The sequence below is a fragment of the Alligator mississippiensis genome, chromosome 6 (genome assembly GCF_030867095.1).
Source record: "Alligator mississippiensis isolate rAllMis1 chromosome 6, rAllMis1, whole genome shotgun sequence".
NCBI lineage: Eukaryota > Metazoa > Chordata > Crocodylia > Alligatoridae > Alligator > Alligator mississippiensis.
The window spans coordinates 1,813,126-1,839,949 of NC_081829.1; the positions used below are offsets into that span (position 1 = coordinate 1,813,126).

Here is a 26,824-nt window from a genome sequence, read left to right on the forward strand (position 1 = left end):
TCCAGCTCCGCTGACTTTAGAGAATTGGACCTAGTCTATTTTCTGTGTTTTGCTCTGACTCTAAAGGCGAAAATGTGCAGGCTCCAGTCTGACATCAGTTGCACCAGTGTGAATCCGGAGTCACCCCCTGCCCTCACTGAAGATGTTCCAGACCTACGTGACCTTGGCAGCGCTATCCAGGCCTGAGCCAGAGTAGGAAAGCTCACCTGTTCAGAGCCCGTAAGTGCAGGGCACCGACTCTGATCTCCCCGAGGCCAGGCCGATGCCTTGGCTGCTGCTTTTAATGACAGTGTCCGTGAGAGCAGGATCGGGCCCGAGGGCTTTAGTTTATTTTTTTTTTACCGAACTTGGGAAAAGAGGCTGGGTTTGCATTACAGCCGTGTGATGCTGTTCTAAATCACAGTACTGAACGGGGCTCTGTGCCACGGTATAGTGCACGCATGTAAATGTAATAGGGTGAATATTTAAATCGTGTATAACAGCTGCATAAATACATTAATAATTAGTCTTGATGGTATACATTTAAAATGAGAAATGTGGTGCATGTCATATGTACAATCATCAATATACACTTAAAATCAGAGCATGGGGGAATGCCGTCCTGCTTCTACTTCAGTGGCACCTAGGAGTCCCTGAGGGGTTATCTGCTTTTCCCTGTAAAACGTAATCAGTGTGGGGGTTTTTTCCCCTCCCGGACCCTTCCTCTCTGCATACTGGAAGAAGGGGCTAGCTTCTAACTGCAAGCCTTCACATTGCACCCATCTCCGCGAGCTGCTCAGCCTCGCCTCTGCAAAATGCTCCACCACGTCACCCTGCTCAGGCTGCAGCTGAACAGGCTGGCTGGCACCGAGACGACGGGCCAGGCTCTTGGGTACCTCTGACCCTGGGAAAACCTGGCAGTGTGGGGTGCTGGAGCTGCAGGGGCGAGGAGAGCCCAAGGGGGCCTGGCAAAGATCAGGTCTCCTGCTTGGTGCGGCAGGCAGCTCTGAGCGCTATAGTGCTTGATGCACAATTGGCTCTGGGTGCAGGAGGCATGGACTCGGCAGACCTTCCTCCTCTCTTTGGCCTGGGTGCTTTCAGTGCAGCTCTGAGTAATATGCACCTGTCTGTGCTGCATCCTTCTCTTCGGCTCCTCCAAGTTTTCTCTTCCTCTTGGCTGCGATGGTGGAGGGCTGGCTTCTTTGTTTGCCTCGTGTTGCAAACGCAGGCTGCTGCGTTCTTCTTTGGGCAGGTCTCATGGGGCTTGGTTTTCTCCCCATCTCTCCTAGTAACTAGCAAACCCCAAATTAAAGGTTTGACCCACGTTGGACATCTCTTGGCCTCCTTTGCACACAGGGAGGTGGTGGAGGTCAAGGAGGAACTGGATCAAGAAGGTGAACCAGTCTTTGGGCCTTGCCTTGAAAACTAGCTTAAAAAAGAAGAGCGCAGCACGAGACTGCACGGACTATGGAAAGCTCACTGAGGTCACCTTAAAGGATGCTTGTTTCTCACGGCATTACGTACAACAGGTTCAGTCTGGTTTTCCTCTTGGGTCTTAAAAATGCAAAATGGCCAGCACGAAGCAGATCCAAAGGGCAAGAAAAAATAAAAATAAAAGACGGCTTTTGTGGCAGGACAAGGCTGCGAGGCATGCCTCTGGCACTGCGAGGCATACCTCTGGCACTGCGCGGCTGCCTCTCTCAGCGGGCTTGCTGCATCGAGGCAGATCCAGGTGCCTCCTGCAACCTCTGAGCATGAAGTGATCCATTCACAAGTGGTCCCTGAGTAGCTGAAGGCTGCCAGCCTGAAGCCGAGCCCCGCGCAATGGCAACTGACCTTCGGGATCTAATCAGCCAGGGGGGGATTTTCTGCTGACGGAGATGAAACTGAGACTGGGGAGAACTGGCCCAATCCCAGACCCTCCCCTGCTGATCTGGGCGCTGCAAAACTTGGCCCTATTAAAGAAACTTGATTTATCATTTTGCCAAAGTGGCAAAACTGTTTCATAGACGGAGAGAAACCGCTTGTGCGAGCCGGGGTGGCCGAGGGCTCCTGACTGCTCCCGACTTGGCCGATTTAGGTTTCAAAATCCCTTTCATGCAGTGCCAGTGCTCCCAGCTTGTGGGCTCTGCCAATAAAGAAACAGGGGCTAGAGAGAATGGGGTTTATGACGGCCAAAGCCTGTATTCCTGAGCACAAGCATTGCACCAAACGGAGGGACTTCTCCTGGCAGTGGTTCAATCTGTAAAACATTCCTGCGGCTATTTGGACGGGAGGCAGAGCATGGTCAGGGCTGCCCTTGCATCCTTGCTCACGGCTGTTTAGATTTAGGAAGCCTGCATGACAAGCTGACAGGTGGGCGGACAGGCTGCAGCACTGCGATTTGTCCCACACGAGCACGGTCCCGCTAAGGCCGTACCTGGCAGGCTAATTGCAAACGCTGCCTGCAGCGGGAGAGCAAGGAATGAAATGCTCAGGGCAGCGCGCTCTCTAAAAGAGGGGGATGTCTCTGCTTCCCCAGACCATGGGAAGAGCAAGGGTCCTCATGCACCTATTGCAACAGAGGCTGCGACATGGCAGAAAGGGACATCACATAGGGACGTCAGTGGAGAGCATTGCTGTCCATCTGCTTGGTGACACAAGCTGGCCTTTCAAGCATGGTGTCACCACGACTTTCCTAGACTGGTCTAGGAAGACTTGTAGCTGCAATGGTCCAAGAAGTGTCCAAGAGGCGGTGGGGTGTTTGTGATCTCTCTTCCTGAACCGATGGTCCAGTTGGGAGAGATGCTGGACCAGCTTCCCCAGGTCTGAGAAAGACGCAGTCACAAGCTCAGCTAAATAACAGAAAAACCATTGATGTGTGTTGAACTCCACGTCAGTCAGCGCAGCCACTTAAAGGAACGAAGCGCGGCTCTCAAGTAGGAGCAAAGAGACGTGCGCAGGAGTGGCTTCATGCTTTCTCCAGAAGGAGCTGATGACAGGTGACGTTCTAACGAGCACATTCGTTGCGGATTTGGGGTCCCTGGTGAGCTGCACGCAGGTCACTGGAGATGCTCGTAGTCCAAGTGCCACGAGACTCTTGGGAACATTGTTTTTGTGCAAAGATTGATGCAGGCCTTTGCTGGAGAAGAGGTGATGGCTGCCTCTGCTAAACAAAAATAAAGACCATCTGTTCCATAACCTTGCGAGAAAAGAGGGTGGAAGCTGGCTAGCCAGGGGGAAGGAAGGACTCTGTGCAGTCCTGAGCCAAATAAATAAGGTCATAAATGAATACAATTGGGTCCTGCTGAGGAGGCACAGGGCACGGGGCTCTGGCATGGCTCCCTGCCCCAAGCGGACGATGAAGCTGTGGACACGTGCAATGAGAAGAGAGGGAGGGGAGCTCCTTGTGAGACCGGCCAGGTCCGTCGCAGCCTGGGAAACATCGTCCTCCAGGACTCCCTGAAAGACAGCCGGCCGGAGAGGCCAAAATGAAGGATGCGGAAAAGCAAAAAGCTCCAAGACGGTTTGGATGGGAGGGCAATCGGGGTGGGAAATGTTCCAACCCTGCAAGTACGTGAAGAGCTAAGACCGGCTTTTAGATGCCACCACCACTTTAGGCTCTGCGGGAAGGGTGAGTGGAGCTGAGACAGGGCACAGTGGCAGGGACTGGGATTCGGTTTGCTGAAACCGGGGGGAGGACGTTCACCATTTCCCTTCATTGAAGAAAGAAGCCATTGAGCCCCTTTATGGGATCTGGGACCTGGGGGGAGTGTTACCAACGCACGCAAACAGGGATGCACAGTGTGATCAGAGGGGTTTACCTGGGTGCCGTTATGTAAAGGTGTGCGTGTGCAAAAGAGAGAAGCAGGAAAAACACCCCAGCAGGAGACACGAAGGCAGCACGAAAGCAGCAGAAGCGCGGACACTTTTAGCCTGACCCTGCAAGGCGGCTGACGGAGCGTGTGGTTTGGGAGCGAACTGCTGGCTGAACCAAAAAAACTCCCCAAAAAAACCAGAGCTGAGCAAAGAAATGAACTCTTCTTCTTGGTTCCTCGTGTGCTCACAGGACCAGGACTTGGATGGTCTTTGAAAATAAGCAGGATTACACCCAAGACATGACTGACAGCAGCAAGTTCTCCTTTCTAAAGGGAATAACCCGCGGGACCCTACGCTGGGGCATGGGCAGGAGCCCTGTTGACCACCCAGTAGAGCGCCAGCTGCTACGTTGCCTTTTCAGCTGTTGCAAATTTGGTCCCAGCATTTTACTGGCTTGGGCCTGCTCTCAAGTTACAAGTGGAATATCTCAAGTGCAAGGATACCGTTAAGGAGGAAGATGGAAACCCGAATCATGAGCCCACGTCAGGCCAAATGCTGTGCCCCCGCTCCCCAAACAGGTCCCGTTCCTGGAGAACCTAGCCATTGACTTCCACGAGGGCTCGATCCAGCCGTGGCTGACGTTGCTGGGAATCCTGCCAGTGACAACAACGGCCGCAAGAGGGGCAGAGGGTGGGTCGGTTTGGTCTTTAAACTAAAAATGAATACAACTCTGAGCCGAACGGGGGCTTGTTTAAAACCCGGCTTGCTCCCGTATGATCTGCGGGGGCAGCCAGGCCAACTCCCTTGGGAATCGCGGAGAGCCCCATCCACCTGGCTTGACCTGACACATGCACGGACTGCACTGGCTTTGGCTGCTGGAGACCACCCTGCAATCGGCCACGTCCCCGAGGCTGGGGTCGTGAGTTGTAGGCATGGGAGAGGTGTTTGTGGATGGAAAGGCCTTCACCCTCCAGGTCCCTTTCCCATCTCCATTCTTCCATCCTTTTGTTCTAGGAGGAAATGTCCCTCCTCCTTCCAGCATCAGTGAAGGGTTTGGAGGAAAAGGCAGTGCTGGCATCTGGAAGAAGAAAGCGAAGGAACAAAACGCCATGAAGGAAGCTGGAAAAAATGAGGTAGGGAGCAAGAGCGATCCCAAGTTTGCTGAAGTCCAATGGAAAGACTCCCTTTGACTTGAAGGGACTGTGGCTTGTTCCCCTACCTCGCTATATAGGTATGTTGCCCCTTTGGCTCGTTCCCACCTCTCACTGAGGGTCTTCATGAATAGATGCCCTCACCCACTTCGGGGAGACTGTATTTCACCCCACGACACCAACAAACTATCGCCTCGTCCTCCCGGTCTGTTGGATGGTCGTCTTCCAGTTCCTGTTAAGAGCAGACCAGCAATACCTAATTGATGTCTGAATGCGCCCAAAAATCAATGTGTGTTAATATACCGCATACCTGGATCTGAGTGCAGGTGGGTTCGTCCGTGCCTGTGTGTTTAAAGGGAGGGGGGATAGACTTCCAGCTCTTTTAAAAACCAAGCCTCTCGCCAAGAAAACCCAGTAAATAAGGTTCTACCTGGTTACACACTTTGGCTAATGCCTGCTTCTTCCAAAATGTCTTCTATCTATAGTCACTCTTTCCACTTCGTTAACTCCTTGCCTCACTGCATGTGAGGCCAGATGTACGCATTGCTTGTACAAAAAAAACCCCAAAACCCTTAGGCCCTGCTCAGATAACGCCTGATACAGAAGAAGGGCTTGTTTATAATGTTCAGATCAGAAAAATGTTAGGAAGCTGCAACCCATCCCTGGGGGCTTTCTTCTTTCTGAGATCTAGACCACAGCAGTTTCCTGATAACTACGGTTATGGAAAAGGGGACGAGCCATTTTTGCTGCTTTCACAGCTTGCTTTGGAAGGTGGGTTCCCCGGCGTTTGCAAGCTTGCCTTCACTTTCCCCCTCATTTCTTGCCATACAGCACTTCCCAAGGCCTCCTGTTCCCCCTCATGAGCTCTTAGAAAAAGCCAGTGTTTCTTTCGGACCCTTGGACTAAAAAAGCCAAAGTGCCAATAAAAGAAAATCTGGGAGTTCTGGGAATTACCCCACGACTTGCACATGGAGCCTGCAGCATCAGGCCGTTGGGGTCAGATCTGAAGTGCGTGACATCAAAGCCTCGCCTTGACTTCTTCAGTGGGTTGGTCAGGTCTTTGTATCCATGAAACTACCCTTTATGAGCTGTGCATGCTCCCCCGAGATGCTCTCCTTGCATCCCGCCCCGGCCTAGCATGGAGTCGCTCCAGGGAAACGTGTCCCTGTTGTCACTTTGATCCATCAGTTTATCCGGGGGTTGGGGGAGGTGGGTACAAGAACAGCTCAGCCTCCCTAATAGCTTTATGATCCTTGTAAAACCTGAGCTAAAAGGTACCTTCAGACTCCTCTCTTGAAGGTGCAGAACGGGGGCTTTGCAGAGGGGAGCTTGTCTAATGGCCTGTTGTCAAATTAGCTCTATATCAGAAAATGCCAGTTATGGCTTATAATGAGCTGCCACTATGTCTCTGGGGATACAGATGGCCTGACACATGCCTGGCTGCTTTATTATAATGAATTTCCATAGCAGGGGGATAAAAATATTCCTGTGGGTCCCTTAGCAATTTAGATTGGCTGGGGGGGGAATTATGTATTGACATACATAAGTGAAGGCTACTGGATTTTTAACTCCCTCCTTGCCTTGGACTTCAGTGCAGAGCAGGGAGATGAATGCTTAGCAAGAAACAGGGTGATGAAGAAACAAAAAGCAGGGTGGAGGAGAGGCCTCGGCGAGGCAGGGAGGAGGTCCTTCCCTCCACCACAAATGCAGGAGGGGAGGTTGTCAGGGGGTGATGAAATTACACCCTAAATCCATTAAAAATGCAGTTTAATTCCAAAGGAGAAACAGCCGCGGCCTTTATAGGAGCCTTGCTTTGCTCATTACAGCTGAGCTAAAAGCCACCTGGGCCTTCTTCCAAAGAGTGATGCGGGGCCAGGCCCTGCTTCCTCACCAGCACCAACCCCTGCAGCCTCCCCCAGGCCTGGCTTTGGCCCCTCCGGCCTTTGTGCCACCGCTGACCCCGGCTCGGGGACCGGGACAGGCACCTGACATGGTCCGACCAGAACCGCGCAGAGCTTCTGAGCCCCGGGACGTCCAGCAACGCAAGCCCAGACCGCCTCAGCCCTGCAGCAGTGGGGAGGGGTCTCAGCTGGGCCCTTCTCTCCCCCCGCTTCAGCCCCCAGCCCCACTGGGGTCCATGCAGGCAGGATTTTGCCTTTTGCTTTTCAGCCTGGGCTCCTCTTTTTTTTTTATGGGATCATCTTTCGTCCCCTTGAGTCTCCTCGGGACGCAAACAAGGAGACGGAGCAAGGGCAGGAACAAACAGCAGGGGAAGGATCCACCCAGCCCCACGCGGGGGGAGGAGAGCAGGAGGTGGGGGGCGACAGGGGCATGGGGAGGGGGCACGCGGGCGTGTGCAGGGGGCTGCCCGCCTGCTGTGGGATTTACCCCCCGAGCTGTGACTTGGTGCTGGGGGGGATCCCCACCCTCCTGTCCTTGGGAGGGAGGAGGTCGGAGCAGGGCTGGGGTCGTCTGGGTGGGGGGAAGAGGGGAAAAACCCACGCGTGCTGCAGGGAGCCACCAGCCCCCCTCCGGCGCAGGGCTGGGGGGCTGCCCCGGGCGGTGCAGGGCGGCCCCTCTCTTGGCATTCACCGCGTGCCTTAATTGTGTGACATTAAATCAAGGTCCGCTGTGAACACGGAGAGCCGAGGCCGCGGTCCGGAGGGTCCCCCGGGGGGGCTGGGCACCCCCGCCTGCGGCACCCCGCGCCCCCAGCCCGGCTGCACCCGCCCTGCCCGCGCGCCGCACGCACCTGCAGCCCGCATCCCGCAGCATCCTCGCCCGCTGCGCTCCGCTCCCTGCGCTCCGCTCCCTCCGCCTCCCGCACCGCCCCTTCCCTGCCCTGCCCTGCCCGGCCCGGTCCGGCTGCGGCCCCGCGACTAGCCGAGCATCAGCTGCGCGGACCCGGGCCCGGGGGACCGGCGGGCGGCCCGGGGGGGTGTCCCGGCTCCGGGCGGCAACGAGGGACCCGCTGCACAGCCCCGCAGCACCCCCATAACGACCCCCGCCCAGCACCCCCATAACGACCCCCGCACAGCACCCCCATAGGGACCCCCCGCAGCACCCTCATAGGGACCCCCCGCAGCACCGCCATAGAGACCCCTGCAGCAGTCCCATAGGGACCCCCGCAGCACCACCATAGGGACCCCCCGTAGCACTGCCATAGAGACCCCTGCAGCACTGCCAGAGACCCCCCCCATAGCACCACCATAGGGACCCCCCGCGGCACCACCATAGGGACCCCCCATAGCATCCCTTTAGGGACCCCCCGCAGCACCGCCATAGGGACCCCCCATAGCATCCCTTTAGGGACCCCCTGCAGCACCGCCATAGGGACCCCCCACCTAGTACCCCCATAGGGACCCCTGCATAGCACCCCTTTAGGGCCCCCACACAGCACCCCCATAAGGACCCCTCCACAGCACTCCTGTAGGGACCCCCAACAGGACCTCCATAGGAACCCCCCCCCACAGCTCTGCCATAGGGACCCCCTCCAACAGCACCTCAGTAGGGACCACCACAACAGCACCACCATAGGGCCCCCCCCCCCACAGCACCCCCATAAGGACCTCCACAGCATAGGGACCTCCAACAGCATCCCCATAGGGACCACCACAACAGCACCACCATAGGGCCCCCCCCCCCCCCACAGCACCCCCATAAGGACCTCCACAGCATAGGGATCTCCAACAGCATCCCCATAGGGACCACCACAACAGCACCACCATAGGGACCCCCCACAGCACCCCCATAGGGTTCCCCTCCCCACACAGCATTTCTATAGGGACCCAGCTCTCCCCACAGCATTTCTGTCGGGCCCCCCTCCCCACACAGCTCTCCCATCCAGACTCCCCTCCTCAAACAGCACCCCTATACAGCTCTTCCACCCAGCTCCCCCCACCGCACCGCCATAGGGACCCCTCCCCACACAGCACTGCCGTGCAGACCCCGCTCCTGTTGCAGCATTCCCATAAGGTGCCCAGCTCCCCACACAGCATCTGCATAGAGACCCCCCACCCCGCACATCCCCGCACAGGGACCCTGCCCCACTCAGCACCTCCGTCCTTCCAGGCCCCTCTTTCCAAGCACGCAGCCAGGCCTGGGACCCCAGGGCAAAGCCTGCCCTTGGCCGTTGTTCTCCAGGAGCCGGGTGTCCATTAGGCAACGCAGTTCTTTTTTGGAATGAGCTAATCTGGATCCACACTCCCCCGGCCCCTGCCCCTAGGCTGCCCTTGCCTTGTCTCGCTGCCAGGTCAGGCCCAGGGAGACCGACAGCACACGCCGCAGCCCCGGGGATCTGGGTCGGGGGGCCGATCTCCAAGGGTCTTGTCTTCATTGCAGCTCGAACGCCGCAGGCAGGGCTGCCAGGGTGAGGGAGGGCTGGGGGGCTTTTCCCTCTGCCCCCAAGAGGCAGGTCCGACGCGGGAACATTTCCGAGTTGCTTAAAACAATATAAAGAAATAAAAGGCTCCGTCTTGAAGGCTTTTTGAACACCTTTGCTTGAACAAACCAGGCTGGCGGTGGCTTGTGGGTCTGGAAAGTCCCTTCCCCAGCTCCCACGTCCTTTGTAGAGCAGGGGAACTGCATCGTTGGGTTGCATTTTGGGTGAAGAGATGCTCAAATGCAACGAGGGAAGAGCTGGACAAGCCATCAGCCGGGGAGGCAAAACCACAGAGAGCAAAGGAGGGGGGTGAATGGCTGCACTGCATGGAAACCATCCGACCCGCTCTTCAAGCAAATCAAGATAAAAGAATGCAGAGAAATAGCTTCCACCCTATTTCCACGCGGAGTCGAACAATCAGCTATTAGCAGGACAGGCAGACGTGCTCCGGGATCTTCCCTGCAGTGTCCTGAAACGGGGGAGCAAGTCGGCTTCCCAGCTAAACGCTCAGGGTTTTAACACAAGCCTCTTATTTAAAGAGAGAGAAACCAGTGGAGGTTTCTGGAGTCTGGAAGTTGCTAGTTAAGGTCTCTTAATTACAGATTTCACAGGCGAGGCTGAGATGGACACGGTCGCCTTCCAGCACCCGGTAGGTTTTGGGAAGGCCCATTCGCATGCTGCTTTATTCACCCTCCTTCTGCAGCTCGATTAGCCCCCCTCGGTGGGTCCCCTCGTTCCCTTTGCTGCAGCTGGGAGGTGAGCACGAGCCTGGAAATCTGCTGAGAAATGCGGCCCAGCCGTATAAAATAGCTGCCCTCGATTTTTTCACATCAGAATCCAATCCTACGTCTCTGGGAGGGGCCAATGACACGGCCACATTTGGTGTCTTTTAACTAAGAATTGACTGATCATGCAAATAGACACGCATCCATCCACCCATCCGTCCATCCGTCCGTCCATCACACACGGATGTTTCCATTTGCTTACCCGCTCCAAACAGGCAATAAACAAACTCAAGTGGGGACAACCCCCCCCAACAGATCTCTTCCTCCAGCCTTGGGAGACCCCAGGCTGCAATCTGTCCGTGCACAGGGTGCAATAGGGTTGCAGCTGCATGTGTCCATATTAATGGACCTGCCAGGCCGCCCCATAGAAGGATTTCACCCTTTCTGGCACATGCAGCTGTATCCGCTGACGCTGGGTCTCCCTGCCTGCCCTCCCGTCTTCCTTCTGCTGCTGGCCCCTTGTCTTCCATGGGTGCTCGGCATCCTCCTGAGCTTTAAGTACGACATAAAGCCGTGCAAGGATGCCCGAACACCAAATAACAACCGTGCTGTTAACAACCGCCTCTCACAGCCTCCGGCCATCAGGGCTGATGCAGTCCCCATCTCCCTGCCAGGGCTGAGGCTCTGCGCCTGCCTGACGGGGCTGCAGAGTCCCTGGCTCGGCCTAACTTTGCCTTCTCACAACCGGGTCCCCAAGGACATGGCTCAATGGAGCCAGGCCCCGGGACTCTTGAAGGACCCCGATGCATTCATTGCCCTCTTGGAAGGATTTTGGTGCTGGCTTCATTGCACTCGCTGCCCTGCTGGGGTAGACACCTCCAGGCACAGTCTGTAGAGCAGACCCTAGTTAAAACTTATCAGTGTTATGACTCCCACCACCTTAATTACAAAGAGAAACATTCCCATCCGGCTCTGTGCCTGGCCTGAAAGCCACCCTGTGTCTGCCTGCTGTCCATCTTCCCGCTCTGCTTTCCAGCCTCTTCTCTGCTTCCAGCCCCGTCCCTGCCTGCCTTGATGCCCCATTGGATTTGCCCCCAGCGACTTTCCAAGAAGCCTTTAGGGAAAGGATTTCTCATTTTCAGTTCCTTTCCAGGACAGGATCAAACCAGAAACCTAGAAAATGAGGGTGGGAAGGGACCTCAGGAGGTCACATCTATGCTCCAAGCAGGACCAGCCCCAACCATCTCATCCCAGCCAAGGCTTTGTCTAGCCGGGTCTTGAAAACCTCCGAGGATGGAGATCCCACAGCCTCCACGGAGGATTATCCGTTTAAAACATATTCCCCCCACTTTGGTTATGGAAACAGACGGCACAGAGAGACATCTTCATGCAATTTAGTGAGACACCTGGCTTCTTCCTGGGCCAGCGGGCCCCCTCCACCAGGCTGGTCAGGGTGCTTGCTTTGCCCCCTCTTTGCAACATTACACCCACCCTCTCTTCCCAAGTTGGCTCTCAAGGGCTGAGGATTTCTGCCTCCTAAGTTCCCATTAGGTGTCATGAGTCTTCCCAGGGGACCCCGTGGCCTCCGGGCACCCAGAGGACCAGGTGCTTCAGGGGAATGATTTTAAAGAACCAGCAGAGCCCAGTCCCTTCCCTTGGAGGCCCCCCTTGCAGTTGCCTTCCCTAATGAAGGAGAAGCAATGAGGCCATGGAGGGGGGTTGCAAGCCCTGCACTTTGTCCCGGGACATCTCCCCTCCTGGCTCCTGCCTTGCTTCTTCACCAAACAGGCGAGATCTGCCCGCTGCCTCCCTGGGTCTGAGTACGGATGAAACCCCTGGGGAAGCAGCCGCGGCGGCTTCGAGAGCGCGTTGAGCTCAACCAAGACGCTGGCCTGGGAAGCAAGGACGCAGCTGCTGAGAGCACAAAGCCCAGGGCTCTGCGGACCCAGGCTGTCTTTAACATATATTTTTAAAAATATATTCTATATATAAAGAGAGTTATATATCTGGGCAGCACAGACTGTCATGATAGAGAGAGCATCTTGTGATGGGCTGGAGGGGAGTCTATGGTTTCTTCTCTGGTGGCTTGTCTTACATTGTGAGCTGCCCTGAGCTTTCCTGGGTACGGCAAGATAGACATCAAAATAACAATAACAGTAGTAATAATAAGTATAGTAGTAGTAGCAGCATTCATAATAGTAATAATGATAGTAATAACAATAGTAATCATAGCAGCAACAACAATACTACTGCTACGACTAATAATAATAAATGATCTTTTTAAGTGAGATCTCAAGACTGGGATGAGATGGTGAGGAGCATCATTATCTGCCCCCGCAGAACTACTCCAAGGCTGGGCTTCAGCCTTTTTGCACAGGATGGGCTGTGGGCGAAGGGGGCAGGGGGGGCTTGGGGGACAAGAGCCCCCCTGTAAGATTTGAAAAGCATAACCTGGGGGTCTCCAATTTTATTAGAGCATCGTGATGGGGAACCCAATTTTTTTTGCAGCCCCCCCAAGAGCGGAAGTGTCATTCAAACCCTGCAAGGGGGCCTGTGCACGGAAACGGAGCAGCCAGGAGGTGAGCTTTCCTTTGAAGGCAGAGCAGCCAAGACAGGCAGAGAAGCTTTCCCGCTGGGGACGGCGCAGGGGAGAACAGAGAGCGACCCGGGAACAAGCTGGTTTCTGAATGCAGATCTGGCCTTTCCTGGAGGAGGCAGAGGAGCTGCTTTTTTTTAATGGTGCTTTTTCTTTGCTCACTGAGTTATGGTGGTAAGCTTTCCTCCCTTCATAGGCACGGGGACAAGGAATGGCCATGTGTAAGTAGAAGCTGATATGACAGGATGACACCAGCATCTGGGGGTCAAGAAATGTGCCAAATAACTTACGGTCTGGGGTACGATTGGGAGAACAGACTAGCCCATAGGTGAGGCCCGTGCAGCACTAGGGCCCTGTGGGATTTTCAATAGCATCTGCCTTCTGCAGGAGCAAGGTCAGGCCGATGCATGAGCCCAGACCCACAAAGGTATTTAGGCACCTAATGCCCAATGGTTTTAATGAGAGTTACATGCTCCCTTGCCTCCTGGGTCCGGACTTGAGAGCATCTGAAAGATCCAGCCTTTGTTTGCAAAGAACCATAAACAGAAATATTTACTTGTGGCTTTTTTCTTAATGGACACAGGCTTTTTATCTTCATTCTGCTTTGTCTTTTTGCACGTCTGCACCCGTGCATTGCTCACTGCAGGGTCAGTGCTAACGTGTTTCTCTTGCAGTCAAAAAACTCAGCCTTGTAGCAGCTAGGGAATTGGGAAGTGAAATCAGTCACAAATCAACCGTGCTACTTCCATTGTCTTGGCAGGGCAGGATTTTTTACAAAGAGGGTATGAAAGATAAAAAGCAAAGCAAAGTTTAATCGTTGAGCCTTTGCCATCTGAGGTGTGTTGGTAACAGGCAAAAATCTATGACATTTTTAATATCTGCATTTTACTCAAATGATGTCCTTGTAAGAAAACAGTAGTTGTCTCCCTAACCGGTTCGTACAGCAAGGCCGAACAGATTCCTGTTCTGTTTAGTAAATACAATTATTTAGTTTTCATATGATAAATGATTGTAGATATGTGGGGAAAGATAGGTATGCATGCGCTCAGCCGGTAATCTTCTGCTGCCTGGATTAGCAGGCTCATAACCAGAGGCTTGTGCATCCCCTGACGCCCGCTGGACCTAATTTCTGTGTCAAAACACTCTGATTCCTGCAATACGCCACAGCAAAGCTTTCTAGCTCTGCAGCGTTGCTAGCTGATTGCAAAATCCATTCCCAGACGCATGAAAGTAATGGAAGAAATCTTTAAAACACTGCCCGTGATCAACAGACAGCACTAGCGCTTTAAGTGGCCATAACAGCCCTATCATATTTTCTGCAGGAAGCTTTTTCTACAGCAAAGGCATGCCTCTCCTGCTTGGTCGTATTCGTCGGCTGGGTGCAGAGAGCTGCTGCCGGGGCTGCAGATCGCCCCTTGCGCTTGCTGACCCCATGAACAGCAGCAGGCAGCAGCTGTCTTTTCCTGCCCGTGCCATGGGAACAAAGCAAAGGGAAGGCGCGCGAGGGTCCAGGAGAACAGGACGGTACCGACCCATACCGTGTGGAACAACATGCTGTTTGCTGTCTAAAAGGATGCCGGCTACGAATGGGGAAGAAAGACCTGGGATGAGATCCCAGCCCCATTGGAGGCAATGGGACCTGTTTCAATGTGCTCTCAGCCGAAACAAAGCCTTGTGCTACTTGTGGCAGCCCCCAGCCAGGTGGGGGTGATACCAGGGGCAATGTTAGGGATCCAGGAGACCAGAGTTGTAGTGCTGGGGCTGCTACTGACCCTCTGTGTAGCCTTGGGCCCATCTCTTTCCTTCCCTGTGTTATGCGAAGCAAAGACTGCTTCTTCCCCTGTGCGTAGCCAAGGCCTAATCAGGCTTCCAATTGCTATTGTCATATAAATCAAGAGCAATACAGTTCTTGCTGCTGTAGAGGAAGAGAGCTGGGGGTGGGGAAATCCTAGTTAATGCAGTATCTGCTCCCCAGGCCTGCAAAGATGCGGAGAGGCACCGTGTGTGCTCGCACCCCGAAATGACCAGACTGCCAGTGGCCTTGAACCGGGCACTCCCTGCCCTGCCATCGGTGCAGCTCAGCTGGCTTCTTTCAGCCATGCGTCAGTGCGGTCTCATGCCAATTATTTTAACCACTAACTAAACCCAGTTAGCGCCCATGAAGGGAGAATCCTAGGAAAAGCGGGGGCATTTTGTGCCTTGCAGGAGTGTTTCAAGGCCCCGACTAAGAGCAGAGACCCCCGGGCTGGGCAGTGCACGTGCCTCCGGCAGGACTCAGGCCTGCTCTAACCAGCGTGCGATCTGCATTGACAAGGCAGATAAAGGAGGGGAAGGAACAGGGGCTGTGGGCAGGGAGGTGCTGAGCTGTTCCCTTTTAAGCCCCTCAGGTGCTGGGCACGGGACCCCACTGACTGCTGCCACGCCGTGACCTGGCAGCGCTTTCTCCCTGCCTGAGGCTGGTGGAGATGACCCCACGCCGTGCAGACCGGCGGGGAACAGGGCTCGGCGGTGGGGACCGGGAAGGCGGCAGCTGGACCCGCGATGGGAAAAGGACCCCAGCGGCAGGCTGCAAGCAGCTGGGATCAGTCCTACTCCCGTGGCAGCTTCTGTCGCTGCAGTGAGCAGGGAGCCCTGCCGGCGAGGCGAGCTGACGCTGCAGTGCAGCACTCGGGAGGCGCCGTCCTTCACAGGGGACCTGACGCCCAAGGTCTCTTCCAGTTGGGTCTGGCACTAGGCCCTGCGATGATCTCAGCCGGCAGCGGCAGGCGCCGCAGTGAGCAATGCAATAGGCTCCTCTTCCTCGGTGAAACTTTAGCAGGGACTGGGTGTCCCGGGCAGCCTCCCCTTACCCCGGGAAACCGATTCTGGGCTGCGACATCCGCTCTTGGCCAGCATGTAATGGTTGCTGCCTGCCTCTGCCTTGCCGGGAGCTGCTCTCCCGCACCTCTAGCATCTCTCCCGTGCATCCATCCTCCACGCTGCCTTGCCCAGGGGCAGGCTACGGTCCCTCCGGCCCCGGCTGAACCCAGCTGCCCCTTTAGTGCCGGCGGGCAGGGGATGGGACCCAGAGCACGAGGCAGCGACATGGCTCTGCTGCAAGTGTCGGGGAGCGTCATTAAAATGGAAGAGACTATAAATAAGAGATTAGTCATGTAAGTGAGATTGCGTCATTTAAAGGGACAGGCGTGGTGCTGAGGCCATCTCTCTTGCGTGCGCCTCCCGTGGGTGTAAATCAGGAGGGGCTCAATGAGTATCAGGATCCGGGCCTGAATCTCTCCCCCTGCCATTTTCTCCCTGTCTCTTTGCAAGCAGAGAGTGCAGCTTCTCTTTACGCCCTTCACTGAGATCTCCAGGCATCCCTGCAGGGGAAGGGGGCTGGGGGAGCTGCGCAGTGCATTTACACTGTGCAGATATCGCCTTCTCCGTGGGCTTGGCTGGAAGGGGGTCAAAATAGGATCCCCGGCTGGTCCAAAGCTGCCCCCATGCCAAGCCTGTGTGTCGGGTGAGGAGCAGCTTTCCCTTCCCTGCCCTTCTCTTCCCTTCCAGGCAATTAGCATGTGCGCAGGCCCCGGCGCCGCACTGCAGCACTGCACATGGCTATCGATGGGGTACCACGGCGCCCTGACCTTGATTGATTGGGCTTCAAATCCGTTTGACAGCAATTAATTTTCTGAATGAACCGTGCCCTCCTCCAGGTTCCCTGCCCCCCCCCGCCTGCCCTTGCCCAAGCCTGGCCCAGGGAGAGGAGGATCCTAATCAATATCTGTAATTCATCTATTCTGGATTTGCCTTTGGGAAGCAGGAAGCATCCATCACCCTGGCAGGGTGCACACACCCCGGGCGGCTGCAGGCAGGCCCGGGGGTGGCTGGGGAGAAAGTGCCTTGTGCGTCTAATGCAGATGCAAGGCCCCGTGCTCCTCCAGCCCCCCTTGCAAGCAGGAGGCACATGCTGCAATACGCCGTGCTACGGCTCTTGCGCTGTGATACGCGGGGCGCAGGGGACGTGGGCAGCCTGTGCTGTCCAGGAGGTTGGGCGGGACGAACCTCGTGGCTTTACAATCACTGAATCAATGGTGCACCAGGGTCTGGAGCCAACAGGCCAGCTCGGGGCAGCATCCCCACCGCCGGACAGGAAAGCCTGCAGGCAGGGGCAGTGCTTTGAAATGTGGTGTCTGGGCCCAAATCAGCTCCCAATTCGATGGACTGAGCAGGGCTCAATCCTTCAGGTCTGTGCGGTGCTACCACCCATAAGTATCCTACCTCCCAGGCTCTTCACCCTGGGGCTTCAAATGCTCCCAAATCCACATACCAGCCCCAAACCTGGAAGCCTTGGGGTTCAGATGCTCCCTGGCCTCATTTGTCCCTAGCCCAAAGAGCAAGCTAGAGGGAAAGCCTGGGAGCAATGCCCCATCGCCATAAACCGCGTAGCCGAGATCCTCCCATTGGGAGGCATGGGTAGACTCTGGCAGGGGTCAGCCTGTCCACGGCGCAAGGGACAGACCTTCACTCTCCAACTACACCGAGTCATTCAAGGCCAGGAAGAAGGGGATCTCCCCTGCCAGATCGGTAAACCTCGTGGTATCCCCCCTGCCGGGAGAGCCTGTCTCTGAGGCTCAGGCCCCTGCGTTTGGCTACACGGTTTGTTGCTCGTCTCTGAGTCCGGGCGACCTGTGTTCAAACAGGCCCTGGGCGTAGGGAGAAGGGAGGACCAGCCCTCGAGACCAGGCAGGCGTCATTCAATTCTCATTTACAATGCGTTTCTGACCACCGCCGGCGCGTGAAAGCGAGAGTAGGAACAAACTGGGATACTGGCCCCCTCCCCTCACTGCCCCATTATAAATGAGCCACCTCTCTGTCAAGAACCAGTAAGCAAAGACACGCGGCGGAGACTGGGCTCTTCCTCATCTGCATTGCCAGCCTGCCTGGGAGCCAGCCCAGGATCCCACGGCGCTAGGCGCTGTACAAATGCAGGACGCACTGTCTTCGCCCCAGGGTGAGTCTGAGAGGCATGCGGACAAGGAGCTGGGCATCCAGGAAATGCCGTCACAGCTCCTGTGCTGCCTGGCAGCCTGCATATTGATTGGCAAAAGGCCTAAACCCTACTTCATTGCAGATGTTATATGGGGAAGGACAGGAGTCAGCGCTAATACAGCCCCCACTCCCCCGCTTACAGCTGAGCTATGCCCGGGCAGAGGCAGATGGCAGTTTGGCACCCGATGAAAGCTCGGCACCCCTTTGCAAGCCCTGGCAGGACAGCGTTTTGCATCCAGCTCAGGCAGCCCCAGGTCAGCAACGCAGCTAACACATCAAGGCCGTGGGGAGGGTTGTGCTCTTAGATATGTGAATCCAATGGGTGCTGCTTGTCAGGCACCGAACACGGGCCTGTACCACCATGCCCCGCCGCCTGCCCTCTGCTCGAGCCGTGCCGGGGTCTGCCTATTGGCGCGGATGTCGCTAGCAGGGTCGGAGAACACGTCAAGCCGGCTAACAGACCCGCTTGCACCCAGGCCTGGCAGCGGGCATGCCGAGACAATGCAGCCACCCATGTGCTTCGAGTTAGCCACGTGGTTAAGGACTTTGCTGGACCAGGGCATATGGCTCAGCATCACGCAGGATCGACCCCCCGCCACGGCTACCCTCGTGCGGACACGTGCAGGGTGGTGCACATCCCGACCTCGATTCTGCCCGTGGCAACTCCAGCCAGCTCGCAGACCGCACGCACACCGGGGTGCCTGAGAGCAGGATGGTGCTGGGCCACGCTCACAGAAGTGCCCGCCGGATGCCGCAGCGGTTACTCACCCCGCAGACTCCGGCGGGTCTGCAGGGCACATGAGCAAGGCTCAGCCGTGTCTGCAGCTGGAAGAAGGAGGGAGATACGAGACTTTCCAAGAGCTGCTTCCCTCCTGTGAATCTATTCTATTTATAGGAATGAAACAGAGTGGGGGAAAACCCCCAGCACCAGCACCAGGCATGGAGAGAAACCTCCGGCCCGGCAGCTTCACCCCGTGCACTCGGTATCGACACATTCCCATTCGAGCCGTGCAAGATCCCCCGGAGATTTTTTCATCCGTCATACTAAACCCCTCCAAAATATTTAGCCTGGATGGTTTCCAAGTCATCACGTGATACTTTCATTAGTGCCGCTAACCAGAAGACTTGGTTTCCATTCTGTTCAGTTTGATCAATTATTACTGATGCTCATTATTTCCAGACCAGATCTACATTAGCCGGTGCCCAGATCCCAGGGTGACAGGTGCACTAGCAATACCCAGGTGGACAGGGAGAATCATTTTGCTTCTCATTCAGATGAAAGGATCTCCACGCGATCAGCTACTGGGGGGCAGGAGCTGTCACTGTTCGCATAGTAGCACAAGAGGACTTGCTTTTGATTGGCGCTAATGGGATATAAATGCTATTACATTCTGCTCAAAGGCACCCATGCTTCAATCCCTTACCCACGTGAGAGAGAGACGCACCAGCATCGAGTTACTTAGCTGAGCCTCTGTCCAGCACTTGCTGAAAGACTGCGATTGCCTCCGATCAGGCCAGAAATATTTTGGGGATTGGGGCATTGTTCGCATATTGAGACTGGCAGCTCACGTGGTTTTAGCAAATGCCTGGCTCATTTTAGATATAGAAATGATGCTCTTGCTGCTTATTTCCTTTCTATCGGCATTCGAGACTGCTAACACTATCCCACAGCGACTGGAGTGGAGGCTCCAGCCTGCAAACACTGCAGAAGAGCGTGTGGGGCTGTGCTCGCAGGTAGATCATCCCATTAGTGACCCCAGTCTGCAGCTCTTGTCTTTACTGGGGAGAGCAGCTCATTTCTTGTGGGGCAGGCCAGTCCTTGGGGACCCAAAATAACCATGCATCCTGCCACCCAGGGCTCGGAGGAGTCTACAGAGAGAAATGAAATCTGAAAGGTACAGTCCCAATATAGAAAACTGCAGCCGGTTACAATCCTGGTGTCTGGGCACTGCCGCGATATAAATATCGTATGACTAATGTTCTTATTACCAGCAATAATCCAGAAGGGAGGGGTCGTTTGTCGCAGCCCGTCTCTGTAAGCCCACCGCCTCTGCTTGCATTGCTTGTCTGTTAACCACGCCGCTGCGAGAGGGCAGCAACTCGGGTCTTTCACAGCATTTCCCCTGAGACCTGACCACAGGCAAGGACACCCCAGTCCATGAAGCAGGTCGTCCTGAGAGATAAGGCTGCTTTTGCTTTGTTTTCATCAGGGACGTTGAATATGGATGAATAAGGAAGGGGAGCCATGCATTTTCCAGCATGCATTGATACAAGGGGTGTGCTCTGCAAGCTCAGGAGGGGGCAGGGAGGTCTTTTTTTGCTGGGGACCCATCAAGCAAGGGTTCTGCGGTGCTATATCCCCATGGGGGAGAAGGGGGCGAGATGTCAGGGCAGCAAACAGAAGAGGCAAGTGATGGAAGCAGAAGCCCCAGGCCGGACCCCATGGATGCAGCTGGCCTGGCCCACCTACCTCCCTCATTTCTCATCCACCTACTTCCCCCAGGCTTTGCCTTGCGACAGGGCTACGAGGGCCTGAGGACAGGGAAGCCCCCGTGCCGGGGAGCTGGTTCAGCAGGAGGGTGGTCTCATTCTCCCAGCGCGACAGGCCAGGGAGGACGTGAAATGGAAACTGCTCTTCCGCCGGGCGAGAGCAGAAGGGACTTGAGTACCTAATCACGAGCCCATCTGCATTGCACCATTTCCCGTGGCGAGCTGGGAGAGGGCTGAGACAGGACTGCGGTGGGAGCTGTAGGCAGCCAGCCCCAGGCAGGATCCAGCCCCTCCAAGTTTGGGGTTTTATAGGAAAGGAAATTTCCCCTGAGGATGATCAGTAACGAGGCTGACATCGAACGCGAGAGCCGGGCCAGCGGCGCCCTGAGCTGACACCCCCACCTCTCACCACTGGATCCCAAGCGACTGTCCCAGCCGTGACCACGAGTCGCTGGTCCACATCAGGCATCTTCCCAGGAAAACCGAGTGGTTTCCTCCCCACCTGTCATGCACCTTGGCCCATGGCATGAAAACACTGCACTGAGGGGCCAGATCCTGCCCCTCCGCACAGCGGTGTCCATCGGGTAGAGCGGCAGCGTGGGCAGAAACCAGCCTGGTGTCTCAGAGATCGGTGCCCTCGGGTGAGGGCTGGGCAGGCTGTGTGGACTCAAATGGGGGTCCCGATGTGGGGGAGCAGGGCAGGATCGACACGGCTAAGTGGGGATGCTGGATGCTCTGGCTGGCTGCTCCTAGCCCCCGCTTCTCCCGGCCCCAGTCCCAGTCCCCTTCATAAGGACATGCCGCGTAGGTCACGCCGGCACATACCGGGGATGCACCTGGGCGTCCCACTTCAGCCCAGGGTTTCCACCTATTTCTTTCCTGAATTGCTAAAGCACAAGGGAGGCCAGCGGGATGCTCGTTTAGGAAACGGCAGCAGGGCCTCCACTGGGCCCCGTAGACCGAGACGTCCCTTGTGGCTTAATAAAAGCCACCCTGAGATGACCCCCAGCTGCAAGTGAGAGGGAGTCTGGGCCTGACCTCCTGTTTAAAGGGGCAGGGGCTCTGCAGCCTTGGGGGAGTCACCTCACCTCTCCGTGCCTCTGTTTCCCCTCCCGTGCTCTGTCCATCTCGGCTAGTCAGACTGTGAGCCTACACAGTGCCTTTGCCAGCAGGCCAGCCCACTGGCCGGTCTCTCCCCGACCACAACACCTCCTAAACCCCCAGCTCCCTGCAAGGCCCCGCTCAAGGGAGCTGCAAGCTGGCCTTTTATTACCCCAAGAAGGAAGTCCTGGGGGAGAGGCTAAGCCCGTGCCCCTGCGCTGGCTTGGTCCTTGCTGTGTTTGTGCCCGGCACCGAGCACCCCGGGCCCTGCTCTCAGCTCCCATCTCATTTCTCTAGTGCAGCTGTGTGGGGTTGGTGGAGCCAGCCTCCGGGACCTCAGTGTAAGCGAGGTCCCAGCGTTGGAAATGAGCTCAAAGCAAGGACCTATATGAGAGGCATGGACCCCATATGGGTGCTGTGAGCCTCCGTGGCTGGGCGTGAAGGTAACTCTGTTGGACAGGGTGGGATGAAGGAGTCTGTTCACAGCTGCTTCGTCTCCATCCCTGTTTGTGACCCGTGTTTCTGCTGAGCACCCCCTCAGCCCAGGTCCAGAAGGCGCCAGGTGAGCGTCTTTGACCTGAAGCTTTTTTGGGTGACGGATGCAGCTGGGGCGCCGTGCGGTACTCTGCCGACTCCTGTAGCTTTTGCCCGATTGCTCAGGTCCAAATGACAAATCCCCACCCTCCCTGCCCCCCCAGACCAAATTCAGACCCGTCCCACTTCAGCACGGTCAAAATAAGATATTTCTTTGTGCTAGTTCCCTTTGCCCCCGGGACCCATCAGCAGAGCAATCAGCTTGGATGTAAAAAAATGGATGGGAAAGACCCTGAGAGCTGAGTCTATCCAAGGGCTGAACCCCATGCCCACGGGTGCCAGGACAAGCCACAGTCACGTGTCATTAATGGTTATCAAGGGCTCCGTGACCTCGCACGGGGACCCAGCACTTTTTGGCTGACCTGGCCTGGGAGGAGGACTGAGCCCTTGGTTCCTGCTCTGCCCACTGAGCCATGCTGCCTGCCCTGCGGGAGGGTCTGACCCCTTGGCAAGTCGGGGGGGGACGAGGGTGCTTCTCTGCTGGCCGCGGTGGCCGGACAGCCCTGGCCGAGTGTCCGTGCGGCCGCGGAGGTGGATGTGTCTGCTGTGGGGGTGGGAAAGGAGGGGTCCAGCAGGAGACAGATGAAAGCTAAGCAGGCCTGGTGCATGTTTCCAAGCGCGCCGTCTCTTTGATTCCCCCCTCCCCTGCCCCCCCAGCGCTGCTCCCAGATTTAGGTCAGGCTCACAGATCTGCTGTCAAAGCCAATCCTGCACCCAACCCGCTCAATGGAAACAGCAGACAGGCCGGGGGCTTCGTCCCCACCTCCCTGCCTCGCACCGAGCTGCCTGGCTTTTGGTTTACAGATGGGGAAACTGAGGCACAGGACACCGATAGGGTCTTCCCTTCCTTCCCGATCAGCCCCCCATGCCTGGACTGGGCTTGCCTCTTCCCCCAGGCTCTTCGGGCCCGTCTCTGCCTCCCTTTGTGCCGGTCCTGGTTGCAGGCGAGCACGCGTGGGGCTGCCGTGGCAGGGCTGGTGGCCCAGAGGGTGGTACCAGGGAGGGGAAGACCCTTTCCCCTGGGGGAGGCACTGATGAGGCCTTCTGGGTCCCTTAAGATGCCCTTGGTAACTCCCTGGGACAAGCCTCAGAGGTTTCCAGCCTCAAGGGGAGCGGCCGCTGGGTGACCAGTGCTCCAGGCCAAGTCCAGGCCCTTTTTCCCAGTGCCCCAGATGCTTTGATTCCAGCAGAAATGTCTATTTACAGCGAACCCCACATCTAAAGGGGCGGCGGAGGCCTTCCTAGGCCAGAACGGAGGGGAGCTGCCCTGGGAGAACGGGAGGCATTTGCACACACACCCTACTGGGCTCTGCACAACTGGGGCCGTATCCTCCATTTGCCTGGTCCCCTCGGCTCTCTGGATCACTAACTAGACATTAACAATGGCCCTAATTAGAGCACGAGGCTCTGCAAGGGCTAAGGGAGCTCTCTGTGCACCAACAAACCATCCCTTCCCTCATCTCCCCGAGCTGCTGGCTATAAGTCCCCCTCCCAGGGTGAGGAGGGTCTCATGCCTGTCCATGCAGCTTGGAGCGGTAGGAAGGGGACAGATGCTGGGTCCCCGGCCATGGGTGGGCTCCTCCAGAGACCCTGCTCCCTTCCCAAGCCTTCACTCCTCACTCAGCTCTCCCCGTCTTCCTCCTTTATTTCCACCCCCTCTGCGGAGAGGTTTGCAGCAGGGCGCTGGTGCGGCGCGTGGCACTGGGCAGGGTTTGGAAGCCGAGCCTCTGCCTGAAAACCAGGGAGCAGCTTTTTAGGGGCAGAAAATATTAAACTAACTCTGCCCCTGTCCCCTTCTTGCCTTTAATGGTCTGGCGTGGGCATGTTCAACTTTCCCAGGGGCCGGAAGGACGTGGCCTCGGCCCACGTGCAGAGCAAACCCCTCCTGTGCTGGTGGCGGGGAGGAAGGAGCTGTCAGGCGAAGCTCAAGGTCAGCGCTAGAAATAGACCTTGATCATCGAAAATCCTCTTTGCCCGGAGCAGAGGGGATGACCTGAGCTGGTGCAGGGGCATGGGCAGCTTCTCGGCTCTCTTGGAGCAGAGGTCGTCATTCCTGCAGGGCAGGGGGGAAACCGAGGCACGGAGAGGGGAAAGGACTTCGGGTCACGAGCCAAGCTGAGCGTAGGACCCAGGTCTCTTGACTCCCACGCTGGAGTCCGTCTGGGGCCACGTGAGGAGCTGGCGGGGGGGAGGGGGTGGGCAGGCAGAGGGGCCGAGCCTCTGACTCTCAGTTCCTACCTGTTCATATCACAGGTGACATGAGTTTGGTGGTCTCAGCCCGGCCCGCCATGGGGATTTGTGCACCTCCCTAAAACAGACGTTGGCAGGGTTACCAGGCTGTGCGCTAGAGACTCGGGGCCGGACCAGGCAGGGACCGTCGGTCGGGAGGAAGGGTCTGCATGGAGCAGCAGCACGTCTGCTCGTGGCTGGGCGTTCACCATCCCTGCCTCTGAGCCCTGCTACAAGCACCCACGCTCGGGGCAGAGAAACCAGAGAGGAGACCATGGCTGGGGCTCAGCCACCATCTCGCTGCCTTGCTCCATCCATGAAGCCCCCTGCCCCGGGAGACAGGCCTGGGGTGCAGCACAGCTGCCCTGACCCCTGAAGACATGAGCATCGCAGGGCCAGGGGGTGTCCAGGGAAGGCTGCGGCCAAGGCAGAGAGCGCCAGGCCAGTCCTGCCAGGGCTCCCGCACCCACTGCAAGGGCTGCCCGGCCCGGGAGCTGTCCGCGGTGCTGTCCTGGCTCCTCCGTCACAGCCCGAAGGAGAGCAGGAGCAATGCAAAGCACCCCTCTCAACCCCTCTCTGTCCCCACACTCCTCTGTCCATCTGTCAGGCTGATCTCCGATTCCTCAGGGGAAGGAGGGAGAGGCAGGGAAGGAGCAAACAGGACGAAGGACTGCCAGGAGCATCACTCAGCCTCTCCGGGGGCACGTCTACACGAGACACTTACTGCGCAGTAGCCTAATAACACTGCACGGTAACGTGCCGCTCAAAACCCATGCTAATACGCGACTGCGCAATGTTACTAGGCTAATGGACACTAAGTATTTTTAAAAAAAGCCCTGCACCAGTGCTACTGCACAATAGCGCGAGTTACTGCACATCGAATTAGTGCTTGGTTAACCAAATCCTAAACTTAATGTGCAGTAGCTAGGGTGCATTAATGACCGTGTAGACATGCTCTGGATCTCTCGGTTGCCCACACGTACAACAAAGGGTGGTGGCGGGGGTCCCCAAAGAGGTTATGATCCAGACAGAAAAGTCCCACAAAGGACGAGGTCCTGTCTGGAGCGTGTACAGGGCTCAGCAGAAGGGGGTCCGGCCTCGCCTGGGGGCTGCGGTTACAGGGCACCACAGAGCAGTAGTAACAGCAAGACACCGTGATCACAAAGGATTTCTCATAACAGATTTTGGTGCACGGACAAGGCCCAGGTTTTTCTTCCCTTTCACCCATCTGTCCCTTTAAGTCGACCTGCAAGTGCTTGAACAAAGAATAGCTAATGAGATGGCAGGGAAGAGGAATTGATTCTCATCTGCAAAGCCACATCTCAATGCCTGGCTCGCCGCCTCCATCCCTGTCTTGCACGTCTGAAGTGGGATAAAATTCCACTGACACCAATTTGCAATCGGTTGCAGCCTGGAGCTAATTTTTACAAAGCAGGAAAACATTCATAAGGGACCTCAGGCCTTTGTCTCCCTTGAAATCGCTGCAGAATAACATCTAGGTGAATATTGCCTGTCCTCGGTTTATGGCGTCTTCCCTCCCAACCTCCCAACTCCCCCCTGCTCCCAGTGTTACAGAAGGAATCAGATAAAATGGCACCGAGCACATATCTCCTGTATGATACAAAGAGCAAGAGCACTGAAGGTAACACCCGTGTGTGGCTAGATGGGCTGTATCACGGCAGATGCATTGTCCTAGCACAAAATAGGCTAAACTAGAGGTGTTGCAAGACTAACTATGGACCGGTGGGTATTGTTAGGCTCACGAGATGGATGAGACATTGCAGGCAGATTTCTTGCAAAGATCCTACCGAGACAGAGGGGATGACTCGATCAAGATGCACGGGGAAGGGAGGACGGCAGAGAAGCTCAGTGAAGAGTGGGGGTAAGGCTAGGATGTGCAAGGCACGAGGAGGTGTCCGTGCAAAGACAGAACAATGGGGCACATCCACGCCGGGTGTGGAGGAGCCGTCTGAGCTGGCTGCCGGTCCACAAGCATCAGGGAGAAGCCACGGGGAGAGCAACCCCAGCGACGCTACAGCACACGGACGAGGCTAGCTGCTTCTCCTGGGCTGCCCAAGCCCCGGCTGTCATGGCCGTCGGTGCATGCATGCAGACGCAGGTCTATAGGTATGCAGCCGCCCTGTCTCTAGGAAGCGATCTCTCACCCTCCTGCATCCAAATACCCCCCGGACCCCTCGAAGCCAGGTCAGTGTCCCTCCTGCCCCAGAGACCCCCCAGGGTCCCCCATGCCCAGCTTCCCAAATTCCCCATCTAGGACGTGAAACAATAGGGCATCGCAAGGACGCTGTATAGCCATTTCCCCCTCGCCCCCACTCCCCCTCCCAAACGCCCGCTGCCTCATAATTACCTTAATGTTTGAACTGCAGATCTCTCCAAGCTGCTGCTTTCTGGTGGGGAGAGAGGGAGAGGGAGAGAGAGAGAGAGAAAGGCGAAGTGGGAGAGGGAGGGAGGGAGGAGAAAGCTGGCATGCAGATAAATAAAGCCCCGGCGAGAGCGTGATCTTAGCGGTGAGCTGATGGTTGACATGGGGGGGTGTTGGTGTCTCCTCTGGAACTGAAATGAGGCCACCGCCGCTCCAGCTTATTTTTTTCCCCTTCTGTCTGCGTGTGCATGAATTTAACCTGTTCAGGCCAAGCCGTTGCAGGCATCACCTTTTATCTGCAGAGAAGGACGGAGGCTGCAGCATGCGGGCCCAGGGGCAGGCAGAAACATCAAAGCGGCGGCTGAA

The 26,824-nt window shown here is 56.5% G+C and overlaps 1 long non-coding RNA gene across 1 annotated transcript; it reads right to left on the reverse strand.

The window, feature by feature from the left end:
- Positions 1–307: 307 nt before the first annotated feature.
- On the reverse strand, positions 308–26,678 carry LOC109283794 (uncharacterized). The gene is made up of 2 exons (XR_009462902.1): positions 26,444–26,678; positions 308–5,160 (listed from the first exon to the last, which is right to left on the reverse strand). It is a non-coding gene; the product is annotated as an uncharacterized LOC109283794 (long non-coding RNA).
- Positions 26,679–26,824: the final 146 nt, after the last annotated feature.